We start from the raw sequence: 20,884 nt of genomic DNA, 5'->3' as shown, positions 1-20,884 counted from the left end.
AGAAGATTTTCAATATATTTGGATAATATTAAAGAACTTTGTTGTTCTGCATGTAATAAGATGCAAAATCAAAACGTTCATGTTATGTCTGAAGGCACAACATACACATACAAGCAATAGTTAAAAGAGGCAGAATAGTTTTAATTCTAAAAAAAAATGTAGGTACTTTTCCGTTGATAAATTTGGTAATGACAGAAGATTTTCAATATATTTGGATAATATTAAAGAACTTTGTTGTTCTGCATGTAATAAGATGCAAAATCAAAACGTTCATGTTATGTCTGAAGGCACAACATACACATACAAGCAATAGTTAAAAGAGGCAGAATAGTTTTAATTCTAAAAAAAAATGTAGGTACTTTTCCGTTTCGCCGGCGCATATCTCGCCAAGCAGACTTTATTGGCGACAACACACAGTATACACATAAAAAATGTTAACAAATATTAGTTCTTAGGAATTTTTTATTTTGAAGGCATAAACATTTTAATATCGTTTGAAATTTTATAAAAAGACAATAAATAAAGATGATAAATTTGTAAAAAGACATTAATTAAAGAATTCACTATGCTTTTATTGTACGACATCTTGATTTGCCGTTTCATATCACGTGAACCAAGTGATCTCTTCTCACGTAGACTACGCTACAAAAATCTAATTCTTTCAGTAATTATCTACTTTAATTTTAAGTTAAATCTTAATTTGAAATACAAGTTTAAATGCAAGAATTATTTCAATTCCTATGAATAGCTTACTCAGAAATTGTGAAAAACCGCAGTGTTTTACTTCGCTAGTGCAGTGTCATTAGAATTGATGAATTTAACCCTTTGCTTTTTCTATATTTTCGGATGAGCGGTGTAATTGCATCCTAATTGACTTAATTACTGCGAATGGCCTTAGGGCATAAAAGTTAACTATGTGGTAAAAATTCTATGTAGTTGTATGCCAGTATTGAAATAAACAATAAATCTGGTAAGAAATGGCTGCGACTTGTTTTGAAAACGAGGCGTAAAAGGTTACCAGCGAGGATATTCCGTTTGGCATCGGTTGTACTATTTTTGGCGACTTTATCATTTGCGCTGGCAAAATGGAAAAGTACCAAAATGTATTTCTTTATTAATACCATAGACTTGAGCCACAGTTATATGGCAAAACTGCTGTTGTTAATAGATATGTTTATACTAAATTAGGTCATATTATTTATATTACACAGCACATGAGGGTTATGTGCAGAAGGAGGGGGGTACTTTTGTGAAGAACTTTCTTAACGAGAGCTGGCTGGTATTACGTTAAACATGACCAAAACTACAAAAGCCAGCCCATTCACAAGGATTTGAAGCATCCATATTTAGGGATTTCACCACTGGTGGATGTTTGTTTATAGTATAGAAGACACAAACATCCACAGAATTCAGGTATGCTTGAGATTTCATCTCTATAAGGGAATGGAACTAATAATCAGGATTAGGTCAGATTAATTTATTAAAGCAAAACACACGAGACTATCTGCCTAAGGAGAAATATATCTTTGTGGAGGATTTTCTAGAGGAAACTGGTTTGTATTTATGTTTCATATGGAAAGTTCATCCAAACACTCATGCAGCCAGCCTGCTCATTGGGATTTGAACATGACTCACACTTCCAATATTCAGCTTTCTTATTCACTTGGTCGCTGGTGGGCTAGTTAGAAAAACTACACAAAATAGGTATGAAATGTCAAACTTTGTATTTCAGCTTTTTATCAGACCTTGTATTTTTATCTCATACTCTTGCAGGGCAGTGCTATTTTTGAATAAAGTCTAATCAAAACTGTATCAATGTTCCTTTTTCAACAGACCATTTTTGTTAAAATATTCTACTTACTGAAGCATTTTTTCAAAATTTTAATTGATGACTAATTATAGAGATATAAAATATAAAAAAGAACTGCCATCTTTTTCATTTAAAATTTTATATAATAAATTATGAAAAGCAAAATAACATGATTTCTTAAACAATTCAAAATTAATTTTTAAGATATAAATACCAAAGGAAGATTTGTTAGACCAAATTATTTCTTTCATGGTTGAAAAAAAAAGTTTTTATATTTTATTTCTTCATTGTTGAATTGATAAACAATTTAATTGCATTAAACTGTCACATATCTGTAACTTGATAAAAGTTTAGCACAAATTCAGTATGTATTTTAAAGTACTTCATATTTTCTGTTTCTTTCAGATAAAAAAGAAGAAAAAAACTGTGTTAAAAATGTGCAAGTTTATATGTGATACAGTAGATAATAAACTGAAACCATAAAAACAAAACATTCAAAAAGGTGACATATTTTTTCCTTTAAATAAGAACAAATAAATATTGTTGAATGTAAGGCTATTTCACAAAATACTTTATATGTAAATGTACTGTACATTATTTACATAAATAATATCATTAGTGATATCTACCACATTCAAAGGCCACCAATATTATAAATCGAGTCGTTTATTAACAGTACCAACATCGTTATACTTAGAAAATAGATCTGGTTAATTTTAACACCATTAAATGCTACAATGTATTGCATGTTACAAATATAGATTACTGATTTCAATGAAAGTTAAAATTTACTGTATTACCATGATCGGTATTAGTGATAGTACTTTGATCCAGTATTTATGGTGTCACATACACTAAATGTGTACTCATAATTAAACAAGTTAATAATCATTACTGAATATCCTGTAATATAATTTCATCACTCTATATAACAGGTAACAACTGCTAATGCCTAATTGATACCTCACTTGATAAAACATTCACTTCCCAGTGGTGAAAAAATTTACATAAATACATATTAATAATGCTTAGAAAAAACCCTTTAGCCAAGTACACTCATGTCCATAAATTAAGGATAATTCGGAGTCAAGCGGAAATCGAACTCTAAAATAAATATATCACCTGTAAAATCACTACACACAATTTCAAGAATCATATGCAAATTTCAGGAAGTAACCAGATGACACCGATGGTACGTCACAATGAAGAGAGTGTAAGAACGTGATATATAAGGAATACAGGCAAAGAAGTAAAATTGTTCGGAGGCGCTTAATAAGCATTTCAGTGCATTAACCGAATAGTTATGACTCAAAGGACGCATTTGAATGATTTTTTACGTGATAGAATTATCGGCCGTCTGGAATGTGGGCGTACCCAACTGAAAGTATCAGACAAACTTGGAATTGCCCAGAGAGTCATCTCCAGGCTTTGGCAACGATTCCAAGATGATGGTATTGTGAGTAGACGTTACAGCAGAGGTCGCCCCAGAGTTACAACGCCGAATGAGGACCGGTATTTGGCAGTTACTGCCAAAAGAAACAGGCGGAGCACAGCCTCAGATCTGTCTCGTCAGCTGTCTTCAGCCACTGGTACAAGAATTTCAAGGCAGAGCGTGTACAAATGCTTAGGGCAGATTGGTCTATATGCTCGTAGACCTGTCAGATGAGTTCCACTTACTGCAACTCACTGTCGCCTGCGGTTAGCCTGGAGTAGAGAGCATGCATTGTGGACACCGCAGCAGTGGGCTTGTGTGATGTTTTCCGACGAGTCCAGGTTTAGCTTGCAGTCTGATTCTCGCCGAACTTTCACATGGAGAGTTACAGGTACCCGTTACCACCAAGAAAACATCATTGAACGACACCGTTACGGTGGTGCAGGAGTGCTCGTTTGGGGTGGAATTACTCTGGGTTCCAGAACTGACCTGCATGTTCAAATTAGAACCATGACAAGCCAGATCTATCGGGACGTCATTCTGGAACAACATGTACGTTTGTTTCGGGGCGCCATGGGCGCACAATTTGTGTGTATGGATGACAACGCCCGTCCTCACCGTGCAAACATCGTAAGCGAATGCCTTCAATCGAAGGATATCACTCGTATGGACTGGCCAGCATTCTCACCGGACGTGAATCCAGTAGAGCACGTGTGGGACATGCTTGGCCGACGAGTTGCAGCCCCTCAAGCTCCTCCTACATGTCTACCGGAACTTTGGAGAGCGTTGCTTTTTGAGTGGTGTAATATTCCCCAAGATCAGATCGATAATTTGATACTCAGCATGCCTAGGCGTTGTACGGACTGTATTGCATCGTCTGGGAGATATACAATGTATTAACAATTATACCAACCATGTAATATTGGTTTTTTGTAAATAGGTTTTTTTTGTAATTTACTCCAGGTTGAAAAGATCGCTATTTTTTTAATAATATCAAACATATAGCATCTTTTTTTGCTCTTTACCTTTTGTTTAATAAATAAGCTTTACAAATAAGTCAAATTTGTTTCGCTTCTAACTCTTCCTTTGCCTGACCCTCAGGGGGCTCACTGTTGTGAGTACAGTCGGTCACAAAAGTATTCGAACACCGGTACCCTATCAGAAAATGACAAGATGGCGTTTTTTTTTCTCTTTCTCTCTGTGTGTTGTGTTATTCCATCCTAGGTTTTCTTCTCCCCCCTCATCTTGGAAAAAACTGGAAAAAATTGGTTACGATCTCTTTTTGAATGGGGAGATGCCATTTTGAGCAAAAGCTGACGACCCTATCTTGGAGAATGAACATGACCGCTCTACACACCCTTTTACTCTCTCTCTCTCTCATTCTCTCTCTCTTTTTGAATTGGGAAGCCATTTTGGGAAAAAGCAGACGACCCTATCTTGGAGAATGGAAATGAACGCCTCTCCCTCTCTCTTTGAAATGGGAAGCCATTTTGGGACCCTCTATTCTTGGGGAGGGAGAAAACTGAAGTCTGCATTTCGCTGTCTCTGAATGCGGAAAGCCCTTTTGGGAAAAGCGGACCCTCTTCTTCTGATCTTGGAGAACTGGAAATGAACGCTCTACACGATCTCTCTTTGAATTCAGAAGGTATTTTGGGACCTTCTAATGTTGGAAAACTGAAATGAACGCTCTACACCTTCTCTCTCTCTCTCTCTCTTTCTCTGAAATGGGTAGCCATTTGAAAACTCCCTAACTTTGGAAAAAAACAGAAATGAACGCTCTACACCATCTCTCTTTGAAAATGGGGGGGGTATGTCATTTTGAGACCTCCCTCCCCTAAACTTGAAAAAAAAACTGAAATGAATGCTCTACACTTTCTCTCTTTGGACATGGGTAACTCTTTGGAGACCCTCTCCTCTTGGTATATAAAAAAAAAGAACTGAAGTGAAGGCTCTACACAATCTCTCTTGGAATGGGATCCATATTTCGGGAAACGTGGATCACCTCATGCTGGAAAACTGAAGTGAACCACCAAGATTGGACTCTATATAATATTTTTTTAATTGACATCATGACCCTCCTCCCATTTGTTATTAAAAAAATTGTTTTTTTTTTGTTTTGGTTTTTATCCCATTTCCGATGTGATTTCAGAAATTCAATTCCATAACAGTTCAATTTCATTCGAGGTTAAATGATCTAAACAGTCTTTGACCCACCCATCCGTATGATTATTTTCTTCTCCTTCCTGTTGCACCAAATTTTGTAAGTCCATATAATCATTCCATACGGGAAGGGCTGGATCCTCACAAGGCTGTCTTGAAACACTCGGAGTCTCTTTGGGATGAGTGGAGGGATCTAGGATGTCTGGACCCGGCTGCGATTCTACCTCCATGATTTCTGGACCCGTTGGAACTTGTTTACCCGGCTGTGATTCTGCCTCCATGATTTCTGGACCTGTTGGAACTTGTGGACCCGGCTGGCATTCTACCTCTACGATGTCGGGACTTTTTGAAGCTTGTGGACCCGTCTGACATTCTACCTCTACGATGTCGGGACAGGTTGGAGGAGGAGAAGAAGAAGAGGATACTGGAAGAGGTTCTGTCTGTGAGGAGTCCGAAAGAGGTTGCCTGTTGGAACAAGTCGGGGAAGAAGAAGAAGAAGAAGCTTCTGGATTCTGAAGCGGATCTTGCACGCCAGGTAGGTTCCGGTAAGTCGACCGTTTTTTAAGAGGTAATTTTTTTTCTTCCTCCTCATCTTCAATTGTGATGACTTCAATTTCATTCCGTTGCCGGGTCGATTTTGTTTCGGGAAATAACGGTTTGGTCCAGCTCCTCTTATCATCTAAGGAAGGGATGGGTAAAGGTGGCAGAGGGTTTTCTTCTTTTTCTTGAAACATCATCGGCGATTGGAAAGAAATCTCCTCTTTCAATTGTTTCCAAAGCGAGTACGAGCACCGATCGACGAGAAAGAGACTCTTCTGGGTTGTGACGATGAGATATTGCGTTTTCGGGGGAACGACATAGTTTTGAAAAGGTCTTAGAATATATTTCTTATATTTCATCCTGTCGCTGACTTTAAAACTTCTTTCCTTCAGATTGGGGGACGATGATTCGTAATAGGCGAGAGGAGCGGCTGTGGTTTGAACAATATGAACTTCGTCCTCAGCCGTCGTTCTCACTCCAAACGTAAAATATCGTTTCGTGAGAAAAATATTCTTCCACCGAAAACTCGTGCGCGGATCTGTATATCGCCGGTTTGTTTGAATGGGCCGTCTCAAAGCTCGATCCATCCGATTCCAAGAGAAGGGAGATTCCTCTTTCGTTTGTTGCGATTCGAATAAATTTCTGTATATATTCTGAACGAGCAGGTTGGAGGATTCGACATCTTGGTTGAAAGAAACGATCGCTTGATGAGGCGGTAAATGCGGTATAAATGTCGCACAATGACACGCCAAAAAGATTTTCAAGTTGGAGATTTGCTTTAGCGTCTTCAAATCCTCCCCGTACGAAATCCGTTGAGTTGGGAAAACGTCTAATAGCGACATGGCACCCAATGGAAAAGAAATGATCTCGCACAGTACTCTCGTCTTTTTATATATCTATATAGACACACACAGGCACACATAGAGGCTCTATGACGTCCGTTTTATTTGTTTTTTTTTGTTTCTCTCTCTCTTCTTTCCAAGAAATCTTATCTCCATGACCTCTTTTTCTTTTCTTAAAAAGATGAATGTGTGTGGGAATGAGGAAGTGAAAGTAATAATTTAATAAACAAAAATTATCCAACCATGACCTTCTTTTTTTTTTCAAAGTCAACCTTTCCAATCGAAGGACGTCCAGAGATAGAGGAAGCAGGGAGAGAGGAGGAGGAGGGAAGGGAAGGTCACACTCTCTTTCTCTCTATAAATAAAAGGGGAGAGCCCCAAAGTCGTATTTTTGTCCAAGTGGATCATGAGGAGGCATCCCCAGCTCACTACGTGTATTCCTTTCAAATATAAATATGTTGATCTTTCCTTTTATATCATCCAAGGAGTCGTTTACCTGAAAGCCTCCGATTTTTCAAAATGTGCGGGTTATTATACCGTGGGGAGTTATCAAAAGATGCGGGATGAATATTTGTCCGACGAAAACGTGTTGATGGCTCGTGACATTCCACCTTTGGATGCACAAATTTTGTTAATGAAACGAGCCAAATATTTTTACACGTCCCACTTTCTAACCGCGCCGCAAATGAATAGGATTATGGATCGTCTTGAGAAGACAAAAGGGATTCTCGTTCATTTTAGTGAATGGTTGCACAAATGTTTGCACGAACCTCTCTCGATCGAGAAGACTGGGAAGAATACCTATTATATTCTTCTCGAGGACTCTCCTCCTTCGTCTCATCATAGAGAGGCCACGACTTTTGAAAAAATCCTCGAGCAAGAAAAAATAGAATGGTGGAACAACTACCCCATCCCTCTCCCCGAGCATCAAGAGGAGCCTGTTCAGAAGAAAAAGAAAAAACCTTTCCAAAAGCCTATCCTCATCCTCCTCGATAATGATGGGGATGAGGAGAAGCCTGTTCAGATTCCTCTCAGTTTGTCAAAACCCGTCGAGGATGAAAAACCTCTCCCTTCCTCAAAACCCCTTGAGGAAGAGAGACCCCTCGAGAAGGAGAGATCTCTCCCATTGTCAAACCTCCTCGAAGATGAAAAACCTCTCCCTTTCTCAAGACCCATCGAAGATGAAAAACCTCTCCATTTATCAAGATCCCTCGAAAATGAGGGACCTCTCGATTTGTCAAAACCCCTCGAGGATAAGGGAACCAAAACTTCTCTCTCTTTCGAAGAGGAGGGACCTCTCAATTTGTCAAGACCCCTCGAGAATAAGGGAACCGAAAATCCTCTCCCTTTCTCAAGACCCATCGAAGATGAAAAACCTCTCCATTTATCAAGATCCCTCGAAAATGAGGGACCTCTCGATTTGTCAAAACCCCTCGAGGATAAGGGAACCAAAACTTCTCTCTCTTTCGAAGAGGAGGGACCTCTCAATTTGTCAAGACCCCTCGAGAATAAGGGAACCGAAAATCCTCTCCCTTTCTCAAGACTTCTCGAGGAGGAGGAGGAGGAGAGACCGCTTCATGTCTCAAGACAGGACCCCCCTCTATCTCTTGAGGATCCGAGGGAAACGATTCCTATTGAAAAACCATCTATCGACGATCCCCAGAAAAGGTCTTCGGAGGAGATTAGACTTCCATGTAGAAAACGAATCTGCCACAATCATAATAATAATAATAATAATAATATACCCCCTTCTCAACAACAGAATCCTACAACATTTGCAGATAAATGCATTCAAACCAATCCCTTTATAGTAACCCTTTTGATTGGAGAACCCGTGCATTAGCCTCGAAAAATAAAATGAGATTCTAGACTGTTTCTATGACCAGAATGTTAAGCCAATAGATAGGTCTAGCTCAGAATTTTTCTTTTAAAAGAAAATAAATAAATAATCCAAAGACTATTCGTAAATATAAATGGTAAAGTCTTGAGTCGGCTGGAAAAAAAATTTCAGAGCTGAGAAAAATTCTACAACTCAAAAAAAAAAAAAAAAAAAAAAAAAAAAAAACTTTTTGTTAATTTTTATCATGTCTTAGACATGATAAAAATTAATGACCCCCTTCCCTTTTCGTCTGGGAATGTTGTCTCACTCTTTTGAAAAACAAATCGTGATTCATTCATGGAATGATTGCCATTAGAGAAAGGATGAGTCATGGTCTATTTTTAGAAAGGGCGAGACATCCTTCCCAGACAAAAAGGGAGGGTCATTAATTTTTATCATGTCTAAAGACATGATAAAAATTAACCAAAAGTTTTTTTTTTTTTTTTTTTTTTTTTCAGCTCTGAGAAATTTTTTTTCTCCCAGCCGATTCGAGACTTTACCATTTTTTTTAAGAATGATTTCTCTCTGATCTATTATTTCAAAATTCCAAGTTTCGCTTCAGAACCATCTATGCTGTTGAAGAATTAACGTGATATATGTATTTTTTTTTTAATGAGTTCTGTCAAGATTGAATTGTGCAGGATCGACCTTGCGAATTTCTTCTCTGTGTCTTTAAATAATAATGATACCGAACTGCTTTTTGTAGAGCGCAATGGAAAAAACCTTTTGTATGGTTAGGACAATTCATGTGTTCGATCCCATTGTATTTGAGAATCTCTTGCGTCGATCCCGAAATGTAATAAATGGATCTTTGCAACCATTTTTCTAAAAACCGCCGTTTCATTTCTCCTCGCACCCAAATCATGGAAAAAGGTTCCGTCAACATCGTTAACACCCATGGAAAATAACTGTACGGAATTTCTCCTTCGTACCACGACAAGCCGTGATAATAATCACTTGCCCACACAGCGGTTCGTTTTTCTTTCTCGGTGAGCATTTGCCATGGAAACGGGGGTTTAAAAACAAATACCCCTCGAGAAGTACCGTCCAATGTGACGTAAGCCAATTCTTTCACAATAAAGGCTCCTTGAGAATCGTAGAAACCTTCAAAGTCGAGCACGAGTTCCATGTTTTTTATTTCTTTTTCTTTCCAAGATGACCTTTATTATTATGATGATGGATGTGTATTGAGATACGCACGATATTATTCAAAAAACAAATATATATACGAATGTGACCTTTCCCAGAATTCATACGACCTGTCACGTGCAACCTTCTCTCTCTATATATATAAAAGAGGAGACGGCGAGAGAGCGCTATCCATTTTTTCCTTCAGGACACACAGCGAGAGAGAGAGAGAGAATTTTGTTTTCTTTTTTTCCTCAATTGAAGAAGATGGACATTTTGAGTACCAAACCTCTCAAAGATTCCTACATTGTTCTGGACATGGAATACTTTCACTGTTATGATCCAAAGACGGGAGATATATGTTTCATCTTGAAAGAACTGGGCTACATCACTTGCGATTTAACCTTATGCGGATCCATGATTTTTCTCCCTCCTGTCCATTACGATGACTTATCGTCCCGCAATCAAGCGGTGGTCAACCAGACTACAAATAATCGACACGGCCTGCAATGGACCGAGGGTCGTCTTTCCTACGAGCATCTTCCTACCATCCTGAAAATGCTGACCGAAAATGTGGAGGTGATCTACGTCAATGGATACGATAAAGCCGAATTTTTCAGCAAGCTCTGCCAGCGATCCGTTTACGAGTTTTACATCCCAGGGAAAACCGAGTGGCGGAACAAGTCGAAATGCACGCGACACCAATATTTCCAAAAGATGATTCATTGTGCCGAGAACAAGGTGAGAAATTTTCGATACCATTTGATGGAGGGTAGTTACGTTTTCCGGAAATTACATTGTTACCCCTCCGAAAGCAAAGCTGTCGAAGACGAAGAGGAGGCGGAAGAATCTCCCCAGGAGAAATCGTGCGACGATGAGGAGGAGGAGGAGGATGAACTTTCTAATAATAATAATAATACATGTCTAAGTTGGGATGCTTTAGAGACCCAAGAATATTGGTCTCAACCCTTATCTCACCTAGACCTGAAAGAGGATCCTCAAGTGTACTCTTTGTGGTCCTCTTCTAAAATTTGGTCTTGGAGAGAACCCTTGAATGTTCATGAATGAAATGGTATGTAAATCCCTAGAGGAAAAAAAATAGAAAAAAAAAGTTCTTTTTTTTGTAATATGTTGATTTCTTTCCAATCCCATTTCTTTTCCATAACTCTAGCCCAATCGACGAGAAGAAGAAGAATTTTCCAAGTTACACAAGACGAATCTTCCAAGTTACACAAGACGTAGAAAGATTTCACAAGGATTTATAAATCACACGCTCCCACATGATATATGTATAGAGAGAAAAAGACCCTCTGTTCTCTAGCCAATACGTCAAGACTTCCCTAAACTAAGAGAGACCATGAGTACCGAGGAAACCTTAGCAGAGCAAGTGGAAAGACTTTCAAAGAGATTAGAAGAGTTAAGACGGGATAGATTTACAGTTCCGCCGACTAAAGAGGAAACTATCATCGATTTCAACAAACCGCTGTACTTTCATCCTCTACCCCAAAGAATGAGACGAATGGACTCGCCGTTGAACAGTTCCAATGAGAAACAAAATGTCACTTATTTGAATAGTCAATTTCAACACATGAATATTTCATAAGTATTTTTTTGTTTTTTTTCCCTAAAGCCTAGGGAGATCGGATCAGTAGTTTTTCCCTTTTCATCGTCGAAAACGATTGGGAGGAAAAATCTTTCTCAGCTCTCTCAGAAAAATTTTTCAGCCTTAAAAAAAAAAAAAAAAAAAAAAAAAACTTTTTGTTAATTTTTATCATGTCTTAGACATGATAAAAATTAACTCTACCCCCTTTTTGTCTGGGAATGTTGTCTCACACTTTCTAAAAATAGACCATCACTCCTCCTTTCCTAAAGAATAGAATTCCAAGAATGGGATCTGGTCTATTTTTAGAAACGGTGAGACCCTATTCCCAGACAAAAGGCGGGTAGAGTTAATTTTTATCATGTCTAAAGTTCAGGGTCCATCCATCTTCTTATGTGAAACGGTGACCCTGACAAGGTCGAGATAAACAAGTCTTGTGAGTGTGACAGATGTCGCGCGAGTATAAAAGTGTGTATCCTCCGCGAGATTTCTTCAGAGAACAGAAGAAGACGTGAACTGAGCTGGTAAGTCCCTTTGGTCCTATGAATATGGTTTAATCATAACTTCATTTAAAAAGACATTTGAAACTTTGAAACTTCTTAACTCTTTGAAAAGAAAAATGTCTCTTTCAAGACGACGACTCTAAAACGTTTTATTGTTTTTCCCCCCTTTCTAGATCTTCCCTGTTATACATATATACCTTTTCGATCCTTTTTTTGCTCCTGTTTGTGGAAGACATCACCGTATTCATCGCCATGGCGTGTTCAGAAAACTTTATCGTGCTCGATCTAGAGGGTTTCCAGACCTACAACCACAAGAAGGGTGAATTTACCTACGTTTTAAAAGAATTGGGCTATGCGACAAAAGATTTTTTGACCGTGGGATCGTTGACGTTTGCTCCTCCTCACCCCTTCCACCAACTGAATGAAAAAAACAAAAGACGAATGCCTGGCTGACGAGAAACCGACACGGACTTCGTTGGAACGAGGGCCATATTCCCTACAACCATTTAGGACGCATTCTCCAATCGCTCACTCACAGCTTCTCCACGATTTATGTGGTGGGATGTCAGAAAGCTAAATTCTTTGCTAAATCCTTGGATTATCAAAAACCCGTGACGGAAATTTATGTGCCAGATGGAATCATTTGGAAGTATCGCGAAAAATGTGCCCGACATCATCAAAGGATGAAATATTTCCATTGTGCCGAAAACAAAGTGCGCAACTATCGATGGCATATTACGGAAGGAGATTTTCATATCAATCACGTCTATCCAGACGGAACGGAGAAAGAGGAGAGGATTCAGGAGGAAGCAGACAATCCTCTGCAAGCTTTTGATAAGGCCTACGATCAGTTAGAGAAGGATCCGTCCCCAAAAGCGTACGATAACCTCATCCAAAAATGGGATAATCTGTCCTGTTTCCAAGTGATGGAACATCCGGATGAGCATACGCCTTTAAACTTGATGGGCTCTTCTACTTCTTCTTCTTTGTCGTCAACTTCCTCCAATAACTCGAGGAAGACGGAGGGTTGGGGAGACATACCTGAAAATATTCCCCATTACGATCCAGCAGCCTGTTGGGACGAACCTTCCAAAGAATCTCATGAGACCCCCAAAATATCTTCAGAGGATCCAAAGACAAAATCCACTGAGTGTTGGGACAATGAACGGACGACTCATGCTCTAAAATCCACTAAGACTATGTCCACTGAGTGTTGGGACAATGAACAGACGACTCATGCTCCAAAATCTACTGAGACTATGTCCACTGAATGTTGGGACAATGAACGGACGACCCATGCTCCAAAATCTACTGAGACTATGTCCACTGAGTGTTGGGACGATGAAACCGAAAAGACGACAGAGAATTGGGATGACCGTTCTCAAAAGTATTTGAATTGATATATACATAAACTCAGGAGAAAAAAAAAAGAAAAGATTTTTAGAAATAAGTAGAGAAAGGTTCTCCGCTTTCCCTATATTTATGGAAATGGACTGAGGAGAGAGAAAGAGAGACGAATCAGGAGACCAAAAAAAAATGGGTCTTGGAAGGAATGAGTGCAAATGCATTCGATTCCTTCCAAGACCCATTTTTTTTTGGGTCCCTCTCTCATCCAATCTTGGAAAAGAACTTTGTCCTATTTTTCTAGGTCCATTCAAAAAGAAATGAATCTATCCATAAATTTTCTTAAAAGAAAAAAAAAACAAAAAGATCCTTTACCTCTGGACGGTCCAAAGTCGAGAATCTTGGAAAACGTCATCCACTCTCCATCCAGTCAAGTTTCTCTGTAGAAAATCTAGTAGGTGCATCTGCATTCTTGAACACCCGGCAGTTATTATTGGACGCGAAACGTCAAATGCTGAAATAGTTAACAGTGAGCCCATTCTTAAAGAAACGGGGATGTTTTATTCATCCAGTCGAGTGCGGAAAAATTTCTGAGAGCCGGAGAAAAATTTCTCTGACTGGAAAAAAAAAAAAAAAAAAAAAAAAAAAAAACCTTTTAGTCTGAAAATTGATGTCTTCAATTTTTCGAAAATTGAAGACATCAATTTTCAAATTTTCAGACTAAAAAGGGGGGTAATTTATTTTTCAGAAACTTTTCCCAGCCGACTCGATGTGAATAAAACTTTACTGTTTGTTAAGATTGTTATTTAATGGATCGATTTCAACCTATCGAGTTTCGCTTGAGTTCCGGCCGTGCTGTGGGCCCACCTTAATACAAGTTTTCCCCTTTTGGAATAGAATAAAACTTTACTGTTTTTTAAGAATGTTATTTAATGGATCGATTTCAACCTATCGAGTTTCGCTTGAGTTTTAGATGTGAATAAAACTTTACTGTTTTTTAAGAATGTTATTTAATGGATCGATTTCAACCTATCGAGTTTCGCTTGAGTTCCGGCCGTGCTGTGGGCCCACCTGGATACAAGTTTTCCCCTTTTGGAATAGAATTTCCGTCAAGGTAGGCTACTTTTCCTCTTTTTGCATTTTTCATGTCATTTCATTTGTATTACAATATACTGAATACGGGCGTTCGAACTGATTTCTAGGCTATTTCTATACAAATGGAGCTCGATCCAAGAAAGAAATGATGTCTTTTTTTATTTTGTGGACTGCCAATTTGTATTGGAATATACTGAAAACGGGTGTTTGAGTCGATTTTCAGTATATTTCAATACAAATAGAGCTCGGACCAAGAAAAAATGATGTCTTTTTTTTATTTTGTGGACTGCCAATTTGTATTGGAATATACTGAAAACGGGTGTTTGAGTCGGTTTTCAGTATATTTCAATACAAATAGAGCTCGATCCAAGAAAGAAATGATGTCTTTTTTTTTATTTTGTGGACTGCCAATTTGTATTGGAATATACTGAAAACGGGTGTTTGAGTCGGTTTTCAGTATATTTCAATACAAATAGAGCTCGATCCAAGAAAGAAATGATGTCTTTTTTTTTATTTTGTGGACTGCCAATTTTGTATTGGAATATACTGAAAACGGGCCGTTCACGTCGGTTTTCAGTATATTTCAATACAAATGGAGCTCGATCCAAGAATGAAATGATGTCTTTTTTTATTTTGTGGACAACCAATTTTGTATTGGAATATACTGGAAACGGGCATTCACGTCGGTTTTCAGTATATTTCAATACAAATGGAGCTGGATCCAAGAAAAAAATGATGTCTTTTTTTTATGTTGTGGACAGCCAATTTTGTATTGGAATATACTGAAAACGGGCGTTCGAGTCCTTTTTCCGACTATTTCTACACACATTCCACTATATTAAAATGACGTCATGGTTGAGTCCAAACAGAGTCGTCCCCGGACAGAGTCGTCTCCGGACAAAGTCGTCCCCAGACAATTTTATACCGAATTTGTATAGAGATATACTTAAAATGGGCTTGGAGGGGAGGGCGCTTTCTAGTATATTCCTATATACATTCGGTTGCATTCAGAAACAAAAAGAATGTCTTTTTGAATGGACAAAAAAATTTTGTTAATTTTTATCATGTCTTCTAGACATGATAAAAATTATCTCATCCCCCTTTTGTCTGGGTATGTTGTCTCACCGTTTCTAAAAATAGACCAGAACCCAGTCTTTTCTTGGAATTCTATTCTTTAAAAGGATGAGTCATGGTCTATTTTTAGAAAGTGGGAGACAACATTCCCAGACAAAAGGGGGGTGAGTTAATTTTTATCATGTCTAGAAGACATGATAAAAATTAACAAAAAGTTTTTTTTTTTTTTTTTTACATCTCATATATTTTTTCCGAGCTCTGAGAAATTTTTCCTAGCCGATCCCATTTCGTTTTTCGACTTTCACTTTCAACTCTTCACTTTTCCTATTCACTGTCGTTGGAATTGTGTTCACTGGAGGCTATTTCTTTTTTTGCAATCTCGCTTTTAGTTTTCTCTGAGATTCTTTAGAAATGGCTCTACAAATTTCACCATCTATATAGAGATGATGTCCAAAGAAAGTCGTCCCCGGACCATCTTGATGACCGAATATGTATAGAAATAGTCTGAAAATGGGCTTGAGGGCCGGTTTCTGGACGATTCCTCTACAAATTCGGCCGCATCCAGAAAAACAAAAATACATAGTTTCTTTTCTGGGTGGACAGGAGATGATAAATTTCTTTTCTCTCTCTCTCCCAATATTGGAGAAGAGAGTGGCCCAAAAAAATGGGTCTCGGAAGGAATCGAATGCATTTTGAAATGCACTCATTCCTTCCAAGACACATTTCTTTGGTCTCCTGATTCAACTCTCCAGTCTATGGAATAGGGAAAGCGGAGAACGTTTCCCCTTCCTTAAGCGACTGGAGACCATATCGCATCATCATCATCATCATCACCATCACCATCATCCTCTTTCTGATACTTTTCAACGAAGGCTTGATGTCTCTGGATGATTTTGGGGAGATGATGGATCCCGAATTGAGTGATGAAAAAGAGAGGACTCTTTTTCCTTTCTTGTTCGTCTTGCACAGTCTCTCGGAGGGTAATATACGTTTCCCCGTCCTCCTCAATTTTCGTCAGAGGTCTCATGAATATTTTACACATCCAAGGGAAGAGCGACTTGTTATGCAGGGATTTCGAAGCGACGAAGGCCGCTTCATTCGAAGTGAGGACAATCCATGTTCGGTTGACCCCATTCTTTGGAGTAGTTGTCCAAATCGCCTAGTCGAAGAAAATGGTGTCGATTAGAAAAAAAGCTTGGAGAACACTCGTCGTATGCGAGACGTTCGTAGGCAAGAGAGTCAAGATATCTTTGGCATTCCAGTACAGGAATCCTAGATCCACATACGCGTGCACGTAATAGTCATCGTTATATTCCAGTTTGAGCAGCATGGCTTTTGTATTTTTTTTCCCGTTCTCAAGGCGAAATACTCGTCTGATATGAACAAGAGCTCGCTCGCGATCCGTTTATATAGACTCCTCAGAGAGAGAGAGGGAGAGGGGAGGAGGAGGAACTAGGTTGATGAATTCTAAAATAAAAAAAATGATAACGAAATGAGATCGGCCGGCAAAATATTTTCAGAGCTCAGAAAAAAATTCTGAGATGTAAAAAAAAAAAAAAAAAAACTTTTTGTTAATTTTTATCATGTCTTCTAGACATGATAAAAATTAACTCACCCCCCTTTTGTCTGGGTATGTTGTCTCACCGTTTCTAAAAATAGACCAGAACCCAGTCTTTTCTTGGATTCTATTCTTTAAAAGGATGAGTCATGGTCTATTTTTAGAAAGTAGGAGACAACATTCCCAGACAAAAAGGGGGGGTGAGTTAATTTTTATTATGTCTAGAAGACATGATAAAAATTAACAAAAAGTGTTTTTTTTTTTTTTTTTTTTTTTCAGAATTTTTTTTCTGAGCTCTGAGAAATTTTTCCTAGCCGATCTCATTTCGTTTTTCGACTTTCACTTTCAACTCTTCACTTTTCTATAAAAGCATTCCACGTTTCTGTTCAGAACAGTGTCTCTCTCTACCCAAATCTGAAACCCTAGTCACGAGAGAATATGAGACTAGAAAAATAGTTTAGCTTATTGATCTAAAAAATGTCCCATGCTAGAATTCAGAATTATAATCAGAGCGGGGCTTTCCAGTATCCACTTCCAAGATTTTAGATTTGTCATGGGTGACATGTTCCCAAATTCATAAATTCTTCAATTATAGTCCCCTTCTTTGACAAATGGCTAAGAAATTCTTAAAGAATATCATGATAAAGATTTAGCTATCTATATATAACATTATGTTTTCTTTTCAAAAAAAAATCCAGTCTTGATCGAAATGGACTTTACGCACAATTTATTGTATCCCCACCTTTCCAAGATTGGTTTGAAGAAGTGATCAAAAAAAATGGGTCTGGAAGGAAAAGGGTGCATTTCGAGAAAAGAAAAGAGGACCCTCTTTTTCTCGCAATGCACCCGTTTTCTTCCAGACCCATTTCTTTTGCCTCCTCAGAACTCTCTTTCTTTTCTCCTCCCTCTCTCTCTTAAGAGGGATTGAAAGAAAGAGGCTAGATGGAAAAGTTTCTTTTTTTTTTCTTTCGAGAAGATAAAAAAAATTTGGAGGAGGAGCAAATTTTTTTGGGTGGTGGTGGTTGTTTTTTTTAGAAGGTGATAACTTTAGTGACATTTAAAGAGACCACCAGAGGATCCGTTTGAGTCTCGACGACCTTTTCTTGACGGGGGTCTGTCTGGCAATAAGCGCTGGCATATTGTTTAGGGTAAGTAGAAGAATCCGTCATGGCTGGATGAGGCGGTATGTAGCGCACTCCCAGATTAAAGAGGGTGATGAAGGGAAATTTCTCCCCCGGATAGAGCAGTCGGTAAACGGGTTGATTGGGTACAACTCGAACCAGCGGCTGAGTTAAAATGCTATACACCCAGGCCAGAACCTGATTATTTTTAGGATTATTTTCGGCCAGATGTAACATTTCTTCGCTGGAGAGGACATATCCCTCTTGAGAACTGCCGAGACTCTCAAGATCTTTTATTTTCCTGAAGACGTGGTGTTCGTCGAAAAACACGGAGAGAATGTCCCAGGTTCTTTTACTGGAAGTATGAATCAGAGGCAAAATGTCCGTAGCGTTCCAAAACAATCTTCCGTCATCCACATAACAGCGAATGCTCACAAACTCATTATATAAGACGCGGATCATCATCTTGAGTAGAAATATGGATACGCACAGCAGTCTCTCTCTCTGGGAAATAGTCTGTCTTCCACTCGCCTCTCTATATATACGAGAAGACCACGTGATGGGCGACGTGACGGTTGACTTCTAGAAAAAAAAATCAACTTTGTCTATCTCTCTCTCTATGACCTTCTATTTTTTTCCTAAAGGACACCCCGTCACCTTTTCAAAGGTCATGGGATTGAGAGGAACGAAAGAAAAAAAAACAACCATCCTTTGTATACTACCTATGACCTTCTCCTAGAGACCCCTGTCATTTTCTTCTCGAGAGCTACGTGTTGAAAGCTTTTTTTTTATTCTAAAGTTTATCAACTTTGTAGACACATGACTCCGTCACCTTCTCAAAGGCCATGTCGTATGGAATGGGACCCTTTTGGTTTTTTCTTTTGAGAAAATAAAAAATAAAACAACTCTATAATCATCTCTCTATGACCTTCACAAACACTCATGTTTTATCATTTTTTTTTATTTTAGAATTCATCAACCTTGTTCCTCCTCCTCCCCTCTCCCTCTCTCTCTCTGAGGAGTCTATATAAACGGATCGCCAGCGAGCTCTTGTTCATATCAGACGAGTATTTCGCCTTGAGAACGGAAAAAAATACAAAAGCCTTGCTGCTCAAACTGGAATATAACGATGACTATTACGTGCACGCCTATGTGGATCAAGGATTCCTGTACTGGAATGCCAAAGATATCTTGACTCTCTTGCCTACGAACGTCTCGCATACGACGAGTGTTCTCCAAGTCTTTTTTCCTAATCGACACCATTTTCTTCGACTAGGCGATCTGGACAACTACTCCAAAGAATGGGGTCAACCGAACCAGATTGTCCTCACTTCGAATGAAGCGGCCTTCGTCGCTTCGAAATCCCTGCATAACAAGTCGCTCTTCCCTTGGATGTGTAAAATATTCATGAGACCTCTGACGAAAATTGAGGAGGACGGGGAAACGTATATTACCCTCCGAGAGACTGTGCAAGACGAACAAGAAAGGAAAAAGAGTCCTCTCTTTTTCATCACTCAATTCGGGATCCATCATCTCCCCAAAATCATCCAGAGACATCAAGCCTTCGTTGAAAAGTATCAGAAAGAGGATGATGGTGATGGTGATGATGATGATGATGATGCGATATGGTCTCCAGTCGCTTAAGGAAGGGGAAACGTTCTCCGCTTTCCCTATTCCATAGACTGGAGAGTTGAATCAGGAGACCAAAGAAATGTGTCTTGGAAGGAATGAGTGCATTTCAAAATGCATTCGATTCCTTCCGAGACCCATTTTTTTGGGCCACTCTCTTCTCCAATATTGGGAGAGAGAGAGAGAGAAAAGAAATTTATCATCTCCTGTCCACCCAAAAAAGAAACTATGTATTTTTGTTTTTCTGGATGCGGCCGAATTTGTAGAGGAATCGTCCAGAAACCGGCCCTCAAGCCCATTTTCAGACTATTTCTATACATATTCGGTCATCAAGATGGTCCGGGGACGACTTTGTTTGGACATCATCTCTATATAGATGGTGAAATTTGTAGAGCCATTTCTAAAGAATCTCAGAGAAAACTAAAAGCGAGATTGCAAAAAAAGAAATAGCCTCCAGTGAACACAATTCCAACGACAGTGAATAGGAAAAGTGAAGAGTTGAAAGTGAAAGTCGAAAAACGAAATGGGATCGGCTAGGAAAAATTTCTCAGAGCTCAGAAAAAAATTATGAGATGTAAAAAAAAAAAAAAAAAAAAAAAAAAAAAAAAAAAAAAAACTTTTTGTTAATTTTTATCATGTCTTCTAGACATGATAAAAATTAATTCACCCCCCTTTTGTCTGGGAATGTTGTCTCCCACTTTCTAAAAATAGACCATGACTCATCCTTTTAAAGAATAGAATTCCAAGAAAAGACTGGGTTCTGGTCTATTTTTAGAAACGGTGAGACAACATACCCAGACAAAAGGGGGATGAGTTAATTTTTATCATGTTTAGAAGACATGATAAAAATTAACAAAAAGTTTTTTGTCCATTCAAAAAGACATTCTTTTTGTTTCTGAATGCAACCGAATGTATATAGGAATATAATAGAAAGCGCCCTCCCCTCCAAGCCCATTTTAAGTATATCTCTATAAAAATTCGGTATAAAATTGTCCGGGGACGACTTTGTCCGGAGACGTCTCTGTCCGGGGACGACTCTGTTTGGACTCAACCATGACGTCATTTTAATATAGTGGAATGTGTGTAGAAATAGTCGGAAAAAGGACTCGAACGCCCGTTTTCAGTATATTCCAATACAAAATTGATTGTCCACAACATAAAAAAAGACA

Source organism: Stegodyphus dumicola, chromosome 11, assembly GCF_044657685.1.
Source record: "Stegodyphus dumicola isolate Sdum_Otavi_A_Nest chromosome 11, ASM4465768v1".
In the NCBI taxonomy this organism is placed as follows: Eukaryota; Metazoa; Arthropoda; class Arachnida; order Araneae; family Eresidae; genus Stegodyphus; species Stegodyphus dumicola.
The sequence above is the reverse complement of the archived record's forward strand: the minus strand, read 5'-3'. Positions refer to the sequence as shown.